The sequence below is a fragment of the Anopheles coluzzii genome, chromosome 2, assembly GCF_943734685.1.
Source record: "Anopheles coluzzii chromosome 2, AcolN3, whole genome shotgun sequence".
Lineage (NCBI taxonomy): Eukaryota > Metazoa > Arthropoda > Insecta > Diptera > Culicidae > Anopheles > Anopheles coluzzii.
In genome coordinates, this window is record NC_064670.1 from 118192722 (window position 1) to 118211772 (window position 19051).

Sequence of the window (19051 nt, forward strand, 5' to 3'; positions counted from 1 at the left end):
GCCAGTGTGACACCTCACGCTGGAGGTTAGAAATAGACGAACGAACGGAATCCACCCGCACTCGTAAGCGTGTTTCGGCGTGCGCGTGTGTTACAATCCACTCGGGTATGTGCTCGTTCTTTACCAGCTGCAGCGTTGCCTTCATCCAACAAAGAACAGGAAAGTGAGCATAGTGCATGGTGGTGGTTGGTGGTTGAACCAAAAAAAAAAAGAAAAAAAAACGCCCCGTAAGGAACAGCTACATAATTGTCCCAACCGTGCGGAACGGTTACCGTTATGGCTCGGCACGACAAAAAAAAGAAAACGCTCACACGTACACGAACTCAACCTTTTGGAAATTTATTTCTCCGCCGTAAAAGGATCATGTGTGTGTGCGAGAGTGCTTGAATGATCTATCACGGCACAACTGCACCACTTCCTGGGACGACGTAGGCGAAGCGGAAACTTGTACGATTTATTCCGCTTTCGGCCGGGTGAGATTGACTGATTGACAAGACAAACTTTTGCTTGAAATTGGAATCCGGTTACGGAAAGAAATGCAGCGAAAAAAAAACTGACAGACAACGAGGAAATAGTTGTGCACCACAAACGAGTGGTTGTGCACGCAATAGGAGCTTCATTTGCTGCTATTCAGCCCATAAGCTGTCCCAAATACGAAACCAATCGCAGAGGGAGTCTAATTTCTTTTTGGTATATTTTTGCTCAAAAGCTTCCGTAGCTTCTCACTCACCTTTCGAGCTGCCTGAAATCCTACACCGGTTTCACTTCGAGAAAGCTTTACCTTCAGCAGAGGGATGCTCATTTCATGCATGACTTCCTGGTCGATTTGGAAACCAGAAAGTAAGGAAGGTAAAACAAACTGCCTCCCAAGTACAAATATCATTAAAAAGCAACGCAACCTTGTGTGTGTGTGTTTGTGCGTGTTTGTTTGCCACATTTCGATCGCATCTTCTGCCTGTGTGTAATATCAATTCCTACTTATCTTCCCGCTGCAAACGGTGCGCTGGCAGGAAAAATCTTTCCCAGAACTCGAACGTTCACCTCCAACCAGCGACATGTCTGCTACGCGTAGAACGCGACAACCAAGGAAAAGTTCACTTACCCGGGTGCCAACTTTTACCATGTTTCCGCAAAGTTAGCAAGAAGCTATAGGAAAAGCAATTTCAAAAAGACTCCCACCCATCGGTACTGCCAGCTTCCGGAGTTCCGGTTTCCGAAGCACGAAGCACGCGTCGCGAAGTCGGTGTGGCTTTTTTCCAAAAAAACCGTTCGGTAATGTTCTTATCAAACGGAACGGCTTTCCGATTCACTATCGTGTGCAGTGTCTCTCGTGTGTAGAACACAACCGTGTCAGGGTTCGGGTAGGATGAGGTTGATGAGGCTTCCAAATGTTCGCATCCTGATGAGGCTAGTACGTTGTGGAGAGTTTGGAAGTTTGGCAAAATTGTTTTTGAATAAATTAATTAAGATTGATTTTTGCTGCTGTCACTATCCACCAACACTAGGCAAAAGGATCACTCTTAGCGTCCGAAATAAACACACCTTTTTTCAATGAAAGTTAGTCCGTGTAGTCGTTTATCTTGTAAATCAAGGCATATTGATTATGAGTAGGGTAAGCATTTGATTTTTTTGGCACCAAAAGTTATGTATGCGCTAAATAACACAGTGAGTTGAACATAATAATTACCTTTTTAGAAGTAATGCTAAACTCCAACCGACTGAAAGCAGATGGTGATACCTGTAATGAAAGAAAAATGATGAAAAATCGAAAAAGTTTAAGGATTTGTTGGAGCATTTGATTTATTATTTCACTTTTCACTTTTCTACACATCGATTTTCAATTTTCTCCCATGTATGAGAAAGCTCTTTAACGCGTTCAATAACATTCCGGGCCTCGAGTTCATTCCTCCATGTAAGGTTGACACTTTCGTCAAAATATGCCAACCGATTTGGCGTCAAATAACATTAAAATGGAAACCTAATAGCTTGCACATTCGCTTGCACGACACGTGACAGACACACACACCCACATGTATCTAACTAACTTTGCCCGCTCTCACAGTGACGGCACGTGTTTAAATGTATGCCTTTCTTTTCATTATCAGTCTGACACGTGTCACAAACTTCATGTAATAAGTTTATCGTTTAAGCGGCATCGAATCGAAGGCACGCTCGACGTTAAAAGCTCAGCTCTTTAAAATATGATTTATTTTGGCCTTGTGTCATCTTCTGCTGAACACACACGTGTAATATTAATCGTTTTAAGAGTTTCATATACATTGACTCTTCTCAACATGTTAACATAGATGGGTAGATAATTTCAGCCGAAAAGCCTTTAGGATAACTTTGTTGCCGAAAATGCTCCAGTTGATCCACAGTAATTCGTCTCCCTGCATGTCATTGCAGGCAGCGGTGAATGTTGCGTATCACGATTTCGATATGGTTAACGATTTCAAATCGTCATAAAAACAACCAAATCCTACCACTTCGGGTAATAGTAAGTTGGGTGCGCAAAAGCAACAGAAAAGGCACTCGTAAACGCAACAACGTGGCTTGCTGTAAGCAATTTTCTGCCCCGACACACGCGCGAATTGGCAGCACCGAAAGTCCAAGGTAATACCGGGGGGAAATACTGGGCACAAGCTTACGCTCAAAGATCACAGAGAACAGTTTAGAAAAGCCCACACGCACAAAAGTATGCACACACAAAAAAAGCCCTTCATGGTTTCCTCCCCGTCCAGGGATGGTTTTCTGGCATTTCGGCACCACGAAAGGTCATCCACGAACGCAACAATGTGCAGTGACCGTAGCAAAGACGCGCCCTCGCAGCCGTGTGGCACGCAATCGGCACCGAAACGTTTGCCCTGCACCGGAGGGAGCGATCGTCATAAAATCCGTAGCAAAGCTTTTCAGCTGGACTGCTTTTTATTTCGTGTGTATATTTTGTGTGCGAGTGTGTTTGTTTCGGCAAGTGACCTTGGTGCGGTAAAGCCTGCATAAACCGTCCCTACAGATATGCTTGTTAACGAACGAACGGTAGTGCTTAGTCCTTGTCCGGTTCTTGAGCGCTGAGAACCTTTTCTACGGAACCACCCGGGTCGTACCGGGTCCGGTTGTCCGTTCTTGGCTGGGGAAGCACTAGTGGAAAAGTGGAGGAAAAGGAATCTTTTGCCAAAGCTCTTCCCCAGTGAGATTCTTCTTTCGTATATGTGTGTGTAGAGGATGGTGGAAGATTCGAGGTAAAGATGATTAAACGAAGTAATAAAGCGCACGGTGCTGCGGTTTCCACAGAAATGGGCCAGCCTTTCCAGTGAGTGTACGCCGCTGGTGACCTTTTTGTGCTTTAGATTAGAGCAATTTCTTTTGAAATTTGCCTAAAGTCATCCATCATCGGCTTAATGATGCTGACTAACTACTCTCATACATACACACGTAAGCTGTGCTTTGTCCGCAAGCAGGTTTATCCCACCCCAAAGCTTCCGTAAGCCTCCGCAATGGAAATGATTATGGATAGTTGCCGGTGGTACTGGTGTGGTTTAACAATTTCCAGAAGTACTTCTCCTCCCAAGGTAATCTTTTTGCGGCCTTTTTTCTTGCCCGAACATACCCTCACACACACATACACACCCCTCCATTGTCCATCCATTCAGCATGAATGTTTATCATTTTTCTGGCTGCATTGAATGTCCAATTTTTCACCATTGCCCATATTGCATCGTAATTTCTCCGGGGACGCTCCGTGGGTGAAATACCACGCACACTTACGGCGCTGGATCATCCGGACAAGGGGGGGGGGGGGCCCGCCGCAGCGGGCAGGGCACACGGAAATCGCGTATGACCCGTGATGGTCCAAATATCCGGCAGCCCTCGGGTGCGGAAGAAAATTGATTGACTACATTATTCAATATGGCAGCGTGCAATTTCTCACCGCGGTCACCCCGCGGCTCGGCGGGCACTCCCAGGAGAGCGAAGGGAGATGTTTGATGTTCTTTCTCTTCCGGTCAAAAATTGATGGTTTGTTTGTCGGTTCTCGGTAACGCATGATGGATGAATGGGTAGAAGGGTAAGGGAGGGTGGATGTTTTGCAAAATATTGTCACCGTTCGCAATCAGCATTACGGATGATGACGTCGTCGCGCACAAAGAGCGGGGATTGGCAGTTGCCGAATGGGCTTGTTTAGAAAATATTCAACAAGAAAATAAATTGTAAGCAGAAAATTTTTAAATATCACAGAAAACGAAGCTTTACAAATAATTTACAACTACACGTTTTATAGTTTGACATGATGAAGAGATTGAGACAGATTATGGCCGGTATCATGAGGATTTTTGCTGTTTAGCTAGGATATAAAAAGGTAAGATATACCAAAAGCAATGCGCATATTCAATGGCAAATTCTCTATTATAAGTAAAACCTCTCAAACTGTATGAACTAGATACGATGCAAACCTAAAAATTAATGTTGAATCAAATAATAATTATAATTTATTGTTTCTTTGCTATTAAGTTTACTAGATAAGCCATTTTTTATCTTGAGATCAGGCTATTTTATCTCCTGTATATTGTTCCTTGGGTTCTTCTTATTATTTGTTTTGTAATGCATTTTCAATTTTAGTTTTGCAGGCGTTAGCTTAGAGCGTAAACTTAAACAGTTGAAAACATTGTAAAGAAGTTAGTTTCGGAGTTTTGAGAACACTTTTTAAAACTGAATTTCAATATTTATGCCATTAAAATTACTTTTAATCATTGTTTTTTGTGTTCTAGTTATATTTTTTACTTTTTATTTATTTATATTATTATGTCATTTACTAGTTTTGCAAAATAGTTTTTCCACTGATACTTCTTTTAATATTGCTGATATATTTCTCAATAGTGTTTTTGTTTCATCCAATAAACGTTCTCCGATTTTCAAGGCTAGAGTAAATTCACGTTAGGTATTTTTTAAACTCATCAACTAGTGCTACCTAATAACATACCTGCCATGGGCTCAAAACTCGAATAGAATGATCCACCCATTCGTAAAACTTACTATGTGCTACACCAGGAAACCAATGAATCACAGATAGTCAGGCCCATTAGTGGTTAATAGACCAACTTCACAGAATTGAACTATAAAAATCCACAACTTACCCATCTCAACATATGATGCACCTTAGACCATAGACATTAAGTTAAAAAGCTTCACTATGAAAACATTACGGCTTGCCGAATCAATATGCTATCGACATAATTATATGATTCCCACTCACCGCACATCAACGCTATCTTCTAATTGAATCTCTTCTCAACACAGCTTTGACAATGCCAAAAAAAAGGACAACATTCCTATCGATACACTAACATTTTACGATAAAAATCGAAACAAAACCTTTGCAGTTTGGAAATTGGAATCAATGTCGACGTCGAAAAGGCAAACAAAAAGGAGAAAAAAGCAAACCAACCTTAAGGGCGTAATGATGAATGTCAACCTATCGGAAAAAGGAGTATTTGGGAAATGTGTTGTGCTTGTTGTGCTCCCACCTTCTGTTTTCATTCTTGCGCTGTGTTACTCTTTCTCGGGGGGTTTCCACCACCTTACAAGACCTTAAGCTGCAGGGAAAAGGTTACACTTAGCGGTGGGCGTTCGATGGCGATGCGATGGCCACCCGTCGTACCGGTCATAGAATGTAAATGTTCCTATTGACCTCGTCGTAATTCTTGTACGAGCCTAGCAGTGGTGGAGTGTATGTGTGCTCGTGGGAAGAAACGACAACCTGGCAGTACTAGCAGTGGTTAGGAAAAAGCTAAGGCTCTCACATCGGAAAAAGCACTGATGATGGTAGAAGAAAAAAAAAAATAACATCAGTAGAAAGAAAAAAGAGCAAAAGCCGATCCGGTACGAAATCGGGAGGGGTTTTCCCACCCCGATTGGTATTTGAATAAATCCCCATTTCGAGGCGATCCGGACTTTGACCTTATACCGGATTCGGAAACGAATGTTGACCTGAACCATGTAACAGAGAGGGAGAAAGAGAAAGTATGTATGTGTGTTTGGTAGGAAGATGTTAATGGAAGCAAAGTTTTAATTGAATGTTGTCGAAGAATTCGAAGGCACTGCATTTCGTTGACCCAAACTGTGAGAAAGAATTTGTGATGAGATTTTTATTTCCCATCGAACCGAATGAATTAGTGTTTGTCCATTTTCGCTGAGTCCATTTCGTGCGAGTGCTGGGACAGATATTAAAAAGCCAAACAAATCGAACTAAGCACCAAGCATTACGGACCACCACAAGCGGCCGTTTGCTTGCCAAGGCAGGTCTCAGCAGCCGTACTCGCGTAAACACGTAATAAACGCAATCTAAACAGCGATGACGTAAAGCAACCAAAGAGAGAACCCCACAGAAGAAACCCTTTAGTTGTGTTTTTTTCTTCTTCTCTCTCTCTCTCTAAACCAAAACATCAAGGAGCACAAAAGAGAGAGTGCACAAAAGGTATGGGCAAGGTCGGGTCGGGGAGTGTATTAATAAATTTTCATTAAAAATAAACAAAGCCGATTCTGCCGGATGAAATTTATCGTTTCTGCACCGCCATAAAATCGGTTGAAATATGCGGAGGCAGCACCAGCGGTGGTTTGCTCTCTCTCTCTCTCTTTCTCTCTTGCTCCCTCACACGACCAGTTCGGTCCAGACCGGCCGGACTTGCAACCAGACGCGTACGGTGTATCACGGACGGAGAACGGGGACCGCCCGCTCGGAGTAAGTGTGGCCGCAGACGATCGAATGAATGGTCCATTTGCCGGTCCGAGCGAACGACCACCACGGCAGGATCTGGTCCACCTCCGCTGGAAGCTGAGTGTGCCAAAAATCAAAGAACCAAACCGTGCCAAGCAAGTGCGTAAAGAGTTGTTTGCGCGGTGGAGGAGAAACACCGATTCGGGACGATTGCCATTGCCAAAATTGGTGAAAATTATTATCAGCAGCATCAGCAAAGCGCTCGGGAGCGTTTGTAGTATCGTGTGCGGTACGGCTAGCAATAAGTTCCTCCATATCTCTCGACAGGTAAATGATTCGAAACAGCAGCCAAAAAAAAAACAGCACCAAGCAAAATCTGAACCCGATGAAGTGCGTTCTAATCCGATAAATTGGGTCCGTCTCACTCCAGAAGTGATCCTTTTTTTTGTTGTTGTTGAAGCTACTACGGGAAATATATATTCTAAAAATTCGATTCTTCCACCCGGTCCAAAACCGAACGGTGCACTCGACCGGAAGGTGAACCCATGGCTTATTAATTAGGCTTTAGATTGTAATCTGTAGCGATGTAGCGAGCAAAGGTTGGGTCCGGCAAAATTGGCCCATAATTATAGGGACAGGATTAGGGAAAGGTTGCGCAACAGAAAAGAGCTGAGAAGCGAAAAAAAACGACAGCAACTCCTTGGAGTACACATGAAAAATATGTTGGTCAGCAATCGGGGGAAGAGATTAGTCGCATCTTATCGATGCTTAAATCACATTCAACGAAATCCAATCGGAGCTGGTCTTCTTTCCAATTGGTCGGAGCTGGGTTCTTCAATATTGACCCATAAACGTATTTTCCACCTCGGTACGCTAATTTAATTAGTTTCTTATTTGTTAAGTGATTAACTGTGGACGCTTGTCCTTTGTGGTTGATTTGTTTTGCCGTTTGACTTCGTCATATCGAAATGAAATTACAGCAATCATGACTATTGGTCTTTTTAAAAAATGGCAAAATCGATTAACCGGTCTCATGTGTCTTGCTTTCTCGTGGCCGAACTTATCCGTCATTTGTGAAACAACTGGGCAAGCAACGAGGGGAGAAAGAGAGCGCATATTTAAGACAAAAAAGAAAGCCTTAGCAAAAGGAACGAATAACTCACTCTGACATAATGATTGATACTTTTGCAATAGCGGTGTCGCTGTCGGGCACGATTAGGAAAAATGGGTTTGCTGAAAGCCGCAAAACGCAAACGGAAACTGGACGGTTTGCGGGCAAGCGTGGCGGTCCTGCCGTCCAACCCGTCTTCAACCGCGTTTTTTACCAACAAACCGACCAAAAAACAAACACAAAACGAACCCTCTCAGCAAGGCTTTTGCTATCACTTCTTCATAAATCATGCTACTGAATCCTTTTGATTTATTTTATCCAACCGATTGCCGGCTTTGCTAGCTTGATGCGGTGCGGGGCTCGGAAAGCGAACGGTGCAAGAAAAACTCTCCGAAATCAAACTGCCGTTTTCTGATGAGTTTGGCAAAAGTTTAAGGCGGTTGGTGCTAGTTGAAAGCTGTTTTTTGTCGTTGCCTAGACGCGAAGAAAAGATGGAAAAGAGTTTTTTTGTTCTTTGTTCCACTCCCGCGACCACACGATCGTACACAGTTGGTGGAAAACATTTGCCTTACTTTCCACCGCGGTGAAGCTGGGCGGGTGCTCTGCGGGTACTTTTTGCCACTGCACATAGGAACAGTGCTGTCAGCCGCGGGTCACATTGGTAATGTAGGTTCAGCTTGTTTTCCTGCTTTGCCGCCGGGCCGGGACCAACAGTTGAGGACATTTTAAATAGCAGCCGTGGGTCGTGCACTCCATTCTAGCGTGAAAGTTTCCTAGCAAAGGCCCTTGCCCTCCCTCAACCCCCCTGTACGGTTGGGTTTTGATGGCAGTGCAAATGTGCAAAAGAGATGTAGGAGTGGGCGTTAAACATTACATTGCACTGGTGAGTAAGGTTAAAGGCAGTACTTGGTAGAGATTTTTATTATTTTTTTTATTTTTTTAACTCCCAGCAGGACTTTGATTTTGAAACTCGTGAGTTGAAGGATTGGAGGACAGCAAATGGGCCCTTTTTTCATTGGTGCCGGTGGTTGTCTATATGCAGTGCAAGGACATTATAGAAAGAGATTTCAGCTCAGTTTACGTTAAAACTTTTTCTTCTCCAGTATATTTTAAATGTTTGATTATTCCGTTTTAGGTGTGTTTTCTGCAACCTGAGACTGATTCAATTTGTGGGTTGATTAAAGTTGGTCATTTGTCAGAATATCTAAACTACAATTCGTTACTAAACTACACTCGCGAAAGAAACCTTCTTACCTAAACAAATAAAAATCCACAAAAATTGATTTTCTTAATTTTATCAAATTTATTTGGCTTTTGAACAATAAGTAATTGTAATGAGTAATAAGTAATGTACACTTATGCAACTCATGTTTCATACATGTATTGCCTAGTTAAAATGAAGTTCGAGCAACCCTACACGACTCTCTGTACTGTCCACTGCGCCATATTATTTAATTGGCTGTGAAAAGTATAACCATATGAGCATTCCATGAATGAACCAGCATGAGAATAACTATAACCGGATAAAACAAGTGCACACCTCTTACACACACACATAGAGAGATCATACCGTGAAGCAGTGCAGTGCAAACTCGGTAAAGCAGTACATTTCCTTTTAATTTGCTGCATACTGTTTTTTTTCGTTTTTGTTCTTAAATTATATTTTCCTTCTGTTTATATGCACCCACATTGCACCACGGGTGCTGCATGTTTGCTTGGCAAGAAAGGCGGGAAAGGCGACCCTGGTGCTGACACTATTCTTTTTTGTCCGCACACGTTCGCTCCCTCGTTCGTTTGCTCGCTGGCCGCACACGCTCCCGGAAGACTAATGAATGGCATTCACGGTTGCGGCACAGTGCAGCGGTGCAGCATATGCAACGACCGTAAGGCCAGACCCGTAATGCAGTATAGTGGCCCTGCAACGTACTGGAGCATTGCTACCCCCTAGTCAGTAGTTCATAACCCCTTTTTTCTTCGCCCTGTTTTTAGTGGGCAATATTTTTTCTCTTCACCAGCAAATCCAGCGGCGAAGAAGTGGCGAACTGTGTTGACATACGTGTACAGGGAGGCAGAAGCGACGGCGGCAGGAAAACAACTGCCGGAAATCTATGTAAAGAATGTGGTAGCACCAGTGCGGCAAGCACCTTTTCCAGCACGTAGAAATATGGCCCGCCCGCGATTGCAGGGCTTTGGGTGGCAAATATGGAATTACTGTTCTGCCAGTTTTGCATTTCCTTCGCTCAGCGATCGTATCCACCCGTTCTGCCTAGCGAAACCACTACAGCAAAGTGCACTTAGCACAATCAAACTTTAATTGGATTACCCCGAACGCAGTAATGGGCTAAACGCATTACGGTTCGGGTTGACGCGCCATCGGACGCGCCACCCGGGGCACTCTGTCGCCCTTAAATTCGCACGCCAAGCGCCGAGGGCACTGTGCGCGGCGTTTCGCCCATTGTCTTGTCCGACCCATCCAGCGTAGGTCGTAGGCCGTTGTCTGTCAACGAACGCTTTCACACATTCAACTTTAAACGACTCTTCACTGTTCTGCTGCTCCTAATAAGCGCGTCACTGCGCAGGGCGAGAAGGCCGAAGAGTCCGGTTCTGGAGAGACCAAAAGACAAACAATCATAAAATGTAAGCAATAAAATCCGCGCGCGCCTTAACACCGCCAACCAGACTGCAAAACGGTGGCGGTGGCTGGCTGGATGACCCCCCCCCCCCCCCCTCTCTTTCCCAGTGCTGTTTGTTGACGCGGCCGGGCAACCACAGCGACAAGCGCGCTGACCGTACGCGCCGCTACCACTTCCAAGAGCGAACGGCCGGAACGGCCATAAAGTGTACGATAAATTGGTTATGAGTTTGATTGGCGCCGCGAAAATGCGACTGCCCCCGGAATCGAAATTGCCCAAGCGCAAATTTTCCGAAGTGGGCAAAACAGAAAAACGAAAGAAAGATCGTTTGATTTCGGTGCGTCTCGGATGGTTTTCCGGCGCTCTTTTTTTTGCTTTTTTGCTTTCCTCTGGTTGCGTTTTTATTTGGTGAAGAGTTTTACGATGTACTAAATTCCGTCCGCTTTCCGCCGCGGGACCGACGGCGTTGGCTCCATTGTGCAGGGCCCGTGTTGATTGGCCAACAGGACGGGGCTTTTGGGATGGGCTGGCTGGTTGGGTTGTTAAAGTTAGCTAATTAAACAGTGGCACGGTGGCGACCACTGGTAGCGACCGTTTCGATGACACAAGCACGATAGCTTCCGATCGCTGGCAGTGATACTTGAAGCCGGCCACTTGTTTGTCGTTTCGTTGTTCTGTCCGCTGTTAGACAGTGGCGAGGAATGCGGCCGCTATCTTTTTGGACATCTGTCAACTAGCTTGCGAACAAACGCTGGCAAAGTGAAGGTTTAGCCGAGCGAGGGCAGTCAAAGAGATGTGGAGAGATAATCATGTTTTTTGCACAGTTTTTGTTGCACAGTTTCATGCTTGCAGGAGAGATAGATATAGAATAGAAATGTGGAGAATGATTCAATTTCATTTTATTATTAAAAGTAGTGTAGAAAAGGGATTGCCAAAGATCCATTGCCATAACCTCTCATTGTCCCTAGCAAGTTGTCCACGGAATCGATTTTCCACCTTTTCTACGTCATTATTGTCTTTTAGCGGTTTTAAAAAAGCCCCCCCTGGAACCGTCGTGGAAATGTAATTAAAACCCGGAATATTGTTTTCAAATTTCCCACACTTATCGACGCTTCATCGGACGGTAGCACGCCCCTACCGTGCGCTTCAAGCGAACGCAAACAGCAATGGCAGGCAAGGGTGAAACAGTTGGTCAAAAGTTGTAAAAACAATCCCACACGCTGTCGATCGATCGATGGCAAAGCAAGAGAAAGAGCAAACACACACACACAGACATATTCACACACAAATGGGTGTTTTCATTCCCTCCTTGCTCGGTACGTATTGACACACTTTCCAAGAAGCGAGTGGAAACCGATACGCGATCCAGCCGAAAGGGTAAGCGTTGGGGAAATATGTTCTCGGAACGGAACCCATTACCCATTACCGTCGCGGACGTGAGCTGGATGGGTATAGGGTGGTTCCCGGTATGGGGGTTTCTTCCCCTCAACCTTTCGCCAAAGTGTGCGGGAACGGTGGTTGTCACTGTGAACGGTTTTCTATGTTTTCGTTTGTATTTTTGTACCACTGTCCATACAGTCACTTCTGTACGGATATGTTTCGTTCGTTTGAATTCCAACCATTCCCAGCTACGTACCTAACAACCAATAACGTCAACAGTGCAATTGTTTTACAGCTCCTCCTAAACTTGTACAAAAGTGGAAAACGGACATCACTTTCCGTTTTGTGAAACGCAGCAAAAATCCACAAATGTAAACGTACACATTTCACGAGAACACACACAACAAACCGACAGCACCGGTCGAAACACGAGTAAATGTTTGTCTTTGCCGAGAATGGATAAACACAAGTGCGTGTGTCGGATGTATTCAATTGTCATCGGGAAACGTGGTGCGGACAATTCTGTACCATCCAAGAGAGAAATGGACACAGCAAAAAAAAACCCCTCCGTAAGTGGCTCTTCTGCTTTGGCACTGCTAAATATTTCAAAACGGAGTTTTTTTTTTTGCATGCAACCAGACAGCCGAGACAACAGTTTGCCACAATTAATGCAGAGCCAGTGGAAACCACCCAGCACCAATCCATCCACAAACATCGGTACCGCGTGGACCCGGGGGTTGCACGCATTGGCGCAACGGCGTTAGTTGTAGAAGGCAGCCAGGCAGTGTCAGGCCGCCGGTACGCCGATGGTCGAGAAACCGTCCAAACAACCCGCCCGGTTTCCGCGCAATGTAAACAAGGTTGTAAATATGCATAATTCATTCCCCGGTGTGCTCGAAACACATCTGTTCATGCTCCCGACGGTGCTGGTGCTGCTGCTGGTAGTGTCTTCGTCGTGAAACCAGCGTCTTCGGCAAGTTCTCTCGAACGTTTTGAGCAAAATAAAACCATCACACACAAGCACACACACACACACAGATACACTCACGAAGAAGCGATTTGACCGTCTCGTTGTGTCTGAGGTTTCGTGTTTGAGGTAGGACAGGGAATGACACCCGGGCATATGTTTGCCAAAAGACCGTGAATTATTAATAAGTGACAGTGGCCATGGCCGCCACGCTAAAACTCCGGCGAACGAGATCCGGAGTAACGATGTTTCATTTTTGCACTCCTCTCCCTGTGAGTGCTCTTTTCCACTCACGTTCACCCTTTACGGAGAGAGGAGCGAAACTGGAAAGAGCTGGCAGTAAAGGTGCCATCTCCTTGTGTCATGTGTTGGCCCCGAAACACCCCACCGTTCGCCGTTGGAATGGTCACTAAAAGTCAAAACTAATTTTCTAATAGCTCAAAACAGCCCACCGTGCCGATGCAACAGGGGAGTCCCGATGTGCCGACTGGGTGGGCTGGTTGTGTGTGTGTGTGTGTGTTGTGTTAGGGCATCATCGTTTAAGTGCCGTTGCCCGTTTGCGGCACGGTTTTACCAAGGGTAGTAGTCGTACCTTTCCAAACCGGTGCCATCCAAACCGGTGCCAAGGGAGGGAGGAAACAGTTTTGACGATGATGATGATGGTGATGCGCTTCGGTTGATAGTTTCCGTGACAATAAGTCATCCGCCAACTGGAAAGGCGTGAACTGATATGTCTTCCCTGTTCGTGTTCGTGTGCTGCTTTGAGCGATGAAAGGCGTGGACCTCCCCGAGCGGTTGTGCAATGGAGCTCCGGGTGAGCCGATTATGATTGGGATAATTTCTCTTTTTACAATGAGCGGGCCTTGCGTTCAAGATGAGTGATGGGCGGTAAGGATGAGTGCTCATTAGCGAGAAAATAAACACAACTTTGTCATGTAAATGGGCATAAAAATGATGTTCCTGTGCGATCTCGTACCATAATTCAAACCCAGCGTCAGGTGTTTGTGAATTATTAGTTACATCAATGCTAATTGGTTGACAGTTTATTGAAGACGAAGAACCATATTAAGAATGGTGGTTGTATAGTAAATTAGATGGTGTATAAACCTTGGTTCAAAAAATCGTTACAAAGTACATAAAGATACGCTTATGATTTTTTAAAATTATAATTATCATCATTTTATTATGATAAAAAAAGCATTCTGCTCCTTTCGTTCATTTTAATTGTAACAGAATTATTATGCAAAGAAAAACTGTTACCTTGGACGTTGAGAATTGCGATCAAAACAAAAAACCATCCTCTTTATGCCCAACAAAATGTATTTTCTTAATAATTCCGCACTTTCACGCTCACTTCCCAGCGGGTCATTTTTCCCCTCCCAGAATCAGATCTTTGGCGCAAATCTGCACCACCAACGGCCATCTAATCAAGTGATTAAAGTGAGCCACCGGGCTCGAGGGGTCGTGCCACCCGGTCAGCCACTGGAAAGTATGATTAAAAAATCCCTTACCGGTGAAACGGCGAGCCACGGGGCGTTTTTGTCGAGCGTTTTTTATTCGGTTTGCTGCTGGCGGGGCATTTTGTGGAGGGCAGTTTTTTTTCTCCTCCTCACAGCTACCTTCACCCCAAAAGACCCTACGCCGGGTGTCTGTCCGTTCTGGGTTTGTTTATTCGTCTCCGTGACCGATTTCGCCGTGTTTGTGTCGGTACGGACGCCAACCAAAAAGAGTCATCACAGTGGGGGGGAGGACGGACGAAAAGGACTGGCGTACCATCGAAAAAGGGACAAAGTTAACAAGGGAAAGGCCGGGCCCGGGCAGAAACAGTGGCGTGTTGTGATAGTTAAGCCTTCGTTTGCGCCGCTGGTGCTGGTGTTGGCGTGAAGCACCATGCGTCTCCACCGACCGACCGAGGCTGCCACGTGGCGTGACGAAACCAGCACATTTCGGCAGATGACGGAAACCGTTCCCCTGAAAGCCGGGTGTCTCTCGGCTCGCTCCCTTCGCCGATGGTGATGGTTAATGGATTTTTCAAACATTTCACCGGCAACACGCAAAATTACCATAACGTGTTCATTCCGGATGGCTGTTCGCGTTCCGCCGCGGCTGGTGGATGGAACTTCGTGCCGCTTTATCCTTGCTGCTTCGTACCTTTGCACCGGTATGTGTGTGTGTTTGTGGGTGTGTTAGTTAATTCGTGGTTTAGGTCTTGCCAGATAGACTGATTGGCAGGAACGTGGGCTTTTTCGACGGTTGGATAATTTAAATTGTCACCTCATCTTTACCGCGCCAACCGAAGCAAACCGCCGCTGCTCTGCACCCTTTCGTAAGGGATTTGGCGTGAATTCACCACTCAGTAAGCGGCTTGAAGGAGGCTTGGGGCGTAACAATAGCGACTGAAAACTTTTAGTTTTACCACCCCTAACCGTGCAACATGCTCCCTGCCTTTAGTCGAGGGTGTTAAGTGTTTTATTTCGGTTCACCACTCCAGGCAGGTCTGATAGCTTGGGGGAAAGGGCTGAAATCGCAGGGAGGAAAGCAGCGAGGAGTACTGCAATGTAGACTATTACACACGAACTCGCTAAGTGGCAGTAATACTGCGGGACAATTTTAATCAACGTTATTAGCGTGAGGTTGTTATGTGTGCCGGTGATAGAGAAGAGAGTGTAAAGAAGGCAAGCTTATTGCGGCTTTTGTATTAATGCGATACCGTTAAATAATAAAAAAAAGGTTGTATTAAAGTGATAAACGTTCATTGACTGAAGTTTTTATCACAAGCATGTTAGTAGTTTCTGTGAACAAAGAACATATCTCCTTAATCCATTCACTTTACTATTATTATCAATAAAATTGCTATTACTGTACGATTTTTGTGTATAAATAGTTACTTGATAAATAAAAAAAGATAATTTAATCAGAATATAAGAAAAGTAATCAATAAAAATAGAAATAATCTCAGAAATAGAAACAATTGTTTTAATGGTGATGAGTCAATCAACAATTGAGTGATAACAATCAACAATTTAAAACCCAAATTTAGTATCTTTAGTTTTGAATTGAATATTTCAGTAGTATTTTTATTTTATTCAATCAAATAATATTTCTAAAAGTTTCCATAACTTTATGTTATTCAGTTTCGAGGGCATTCTTAAACAAAGCGTTAAAGTCATATTTTACAAAAGGTATAAAACCTTGGGTATAAGCCAATTAAATAAATAAATCAATTTATCTTGATCGTCTGCATTTTCCTAACAAAGCAATGCTGGCGCCTTTGTCTTTCACCTTCCGATTCAATTAAATACAGATCAATAGCATTAACCGTAGAGTTGGCAACCAGATTTACACACGTAAGTTGGCAACCGGCATACCCGGGTATTCCACACGTTTTGATGCAAAAAATTAACGATTTTCATAGGTAAACAATGCTTTCTATATTTTAATGCTGTAAGTAAGTAATGTCGACCATGTATTCTCTTCTATTTCATTCATTCATTAAGTTTTTTTTCATTTTAATATAAAAATAACGGTCAAATTGAAATTTGGAACCGCTTGAATTTGACTCGAAAATAAGCACAATACGAAAAGAGGAAGGAGAGAAACGTCATTCTCCATACAAAATGTATGGAATACCCGGGTATGCTGGTTGCCAACTTACGTGGTAAAGTAAAAAAAATCAAAATAAAATACTTACAGGCTGTTAAAAATTACAACTTATGCACCAAAAAATCAAAAATTAAAAGTTGGGAGGCTACGGCAAATTTCAGGTCAATAAAAGCAATGAATCAAAAGTTATGGCAGTTTAAAGTTGAAAAAAATACCCGGGTATCCGGTTGCCAACTTAAAGGTTAAGCATTGAGAAGCATCCCATGTCATCGTGCTACCAAAGCCACATTGAACGTTCGAACCGAATTCGATATGATTTGCTAGCGCCGCATTGCCTACGAAAGTGATTGAATTTTCCTTTTTCAAGATCAATGCTCTCGCCCGTTCGAGATTATTCACCGCAGCCCGGCAAACTGTAATGAACCGCACTGCAGACTACGGCTGTGTACCTTCGCAAGACAGTAGCGCACACCAAGGCAAAACCACCCAGCTCATCACGAGGCAATCGGACACGGAATTCATCAACCGAGCGCGCGCGCAACCGGTGCGGCAGCAAAAGAAATTGAGGCGCAAATTTATTCACTCACTTGATTAATTAGCTGTGGAATAATTGGATCGATAGCGTCAATTTGATTTACTTTTTGCCCGATAGCCAAACTAAAAGGCACCAAACAACGTCCACCGCAAGCTTGATGAGCAGCATGATAGCGACCGACGGGCACGAGGGAACGGGCAGGCGGAAACAATTCGGAAAAGTTTTGCTCACACCACATCCGTGCTTCGAGCCGTGCTGCTGCTCGTCGGTCGGAACGGTGCTTCAAGTTCACGGGAGTCCCGCAATGCTAGTTTCACGCTGCGGCACTGATTAGGTAAGCTTTGCCGATTCAGAAGGTGCGGAAGGAAGTGGCGGGTAAAAAAAGAACCCGGGACACTTCAGTTAACAGTTTGCCGCACGCCAACCTCAGCCGCGGGAAGAATTAATGCCTGTCAATGTTTTCGTGATAATAATTCTCACTGTATTTCTTCCGCTGTGGTGACGGTCGGCAGGGATGGTTTCGAGCTGTTTCCACCACCGCATTGACGTACAATTAATCAGCATCGACTGTCAGCGGGAGCAGCTTCATTGAATCTGTCATTTGTGAAACCATTCTGCTGGATTTTCCTGGCGAGTGGCCAACAAACCGGGTGGTAATTAGGGAAGTGAGTATTTATGACTCCTTTTTATTGTGATTTTGAGAGGTGTTGTGTTCTGGAAAGTCAATTAATTATGGGTTTGGAATTTTTGAAATTTAAGCCACAAAGGCACAGTAAGAGGTGTATGCTATATGAAATTACACTTCTCAATTGATGTTTAAACCACTTTCGTACGCTGAATGATTTAAAAAGGTAGCATTTTAATTAAATTGTTTTTTGACTGACCTTTCCATTACCAGGCTACAATACGACCTGTCCGATAGGAACTTTCTGACACCGGAATCTCCCTGAAGACCGCCGGTAACTATCGGTACACTTATTTATCATTTTTCTACCGCTTCTCTCTGCGAGTCCAACCCTCCCCGACGAACACTATAAACTTGCTGCAACATCCATCGATACCACCGCCAAACCCGGTGGGACTATACATTTGATCATAATTCATTTCACGACCCGACTCAACCGTTTCCACCGTATCGTCCCCAGACCTGCCGCGTGCAAACACCCGGACCCGGTATGCTGTACCGTTGGAGAAAAAGTTCGCCAACTTAATCCCAATCCAATCGTGAAAATGCTACTTTATGCCGTGTTTCCTGCCCATTGACCAAGGGCCATGGTCCGAAACCTGGGGCTGCGGTACCGATAACGAGTGTAAGCGGATGAAAATTAACTTCCACACACACACACACACACACACACACTAGGGGTGGCGGGCCCAGACATTTCGAAGAACGGTTCAAAAGGGACCAATCCCCAGCTGAACCGGGCCGAAACTATATGCGTGAGGTACACCAAATACAGTTCAACCAAAAAAAAAAAAAAAAAAAGAAACAGAAAACCAGGCGTTCACAGTCTAAAAAGTATGCCCATAAATATAGCTTTAGAAGCGTGCCCATGATCACGGCTTCGAATCGGCACACTGGTGAGCGCGGGGTGTGCTTCTGAAGCGTGTTTCGGAACCAAACCGGAGTTGGGAAAGGTGAAAAAGTCAAAACATCAACATAAAGTAAAATGTGATGATGAGGGAAAATGTATGAACGGTTCCGATAAGCACGATCAAATCTCGATCTTTTTATGTGTGTGTGTGTGCTTTTGCTCAATAACCGGCATCTGCCGGAAATATTTATGAAGGGATATGGTAAAAAGGTGCCACCATGTATGCTGCTTTGACTTGGTGTTACTGAGTGCCGTTGGTGGTGGTGTTGAATCGATTCGTTAAGGTGATAATAGTAATAGTTAAATAATTCTCCTCTTCTATTTGCAAGTTGTGAGTGTTCAACCCCTTCATTGAAATTAATTTTAATGGAAATTCTTATTTCCTCAAGAACTAGCATAATTCAACAAAATGGCGATAGAAAAAATAACATGAAAAAGATACAAGTTTGTTTATTATATACTGAATCTGATTATTACAACCTCAATTTTAAAACATCCCATTTTCAAGTGAAATGGCT

General features: G+C 44.2%; 1 protein-coding gene across 1 annotated transcript in view; it reads right to left on the bottom strand.

The window, feature by feature from the left end:
* Window positions 1-19051, bottom strand: part of LOC120947808 (potassium voltage-gated channel protein Shal) — a 99434-nt gene that overhangs the window by 34033 nt on the left and 46350 nt on the right. The window contains exon 3 of the mRNA XM_049607458.1: window positions 1688-1738. The gene's annotated coding sequence lies outside the window, so the exon portion shown is untranslated. The remainder of the gene's footprint in view (window positions 1-1687; window positions 1739-19051) is intronic.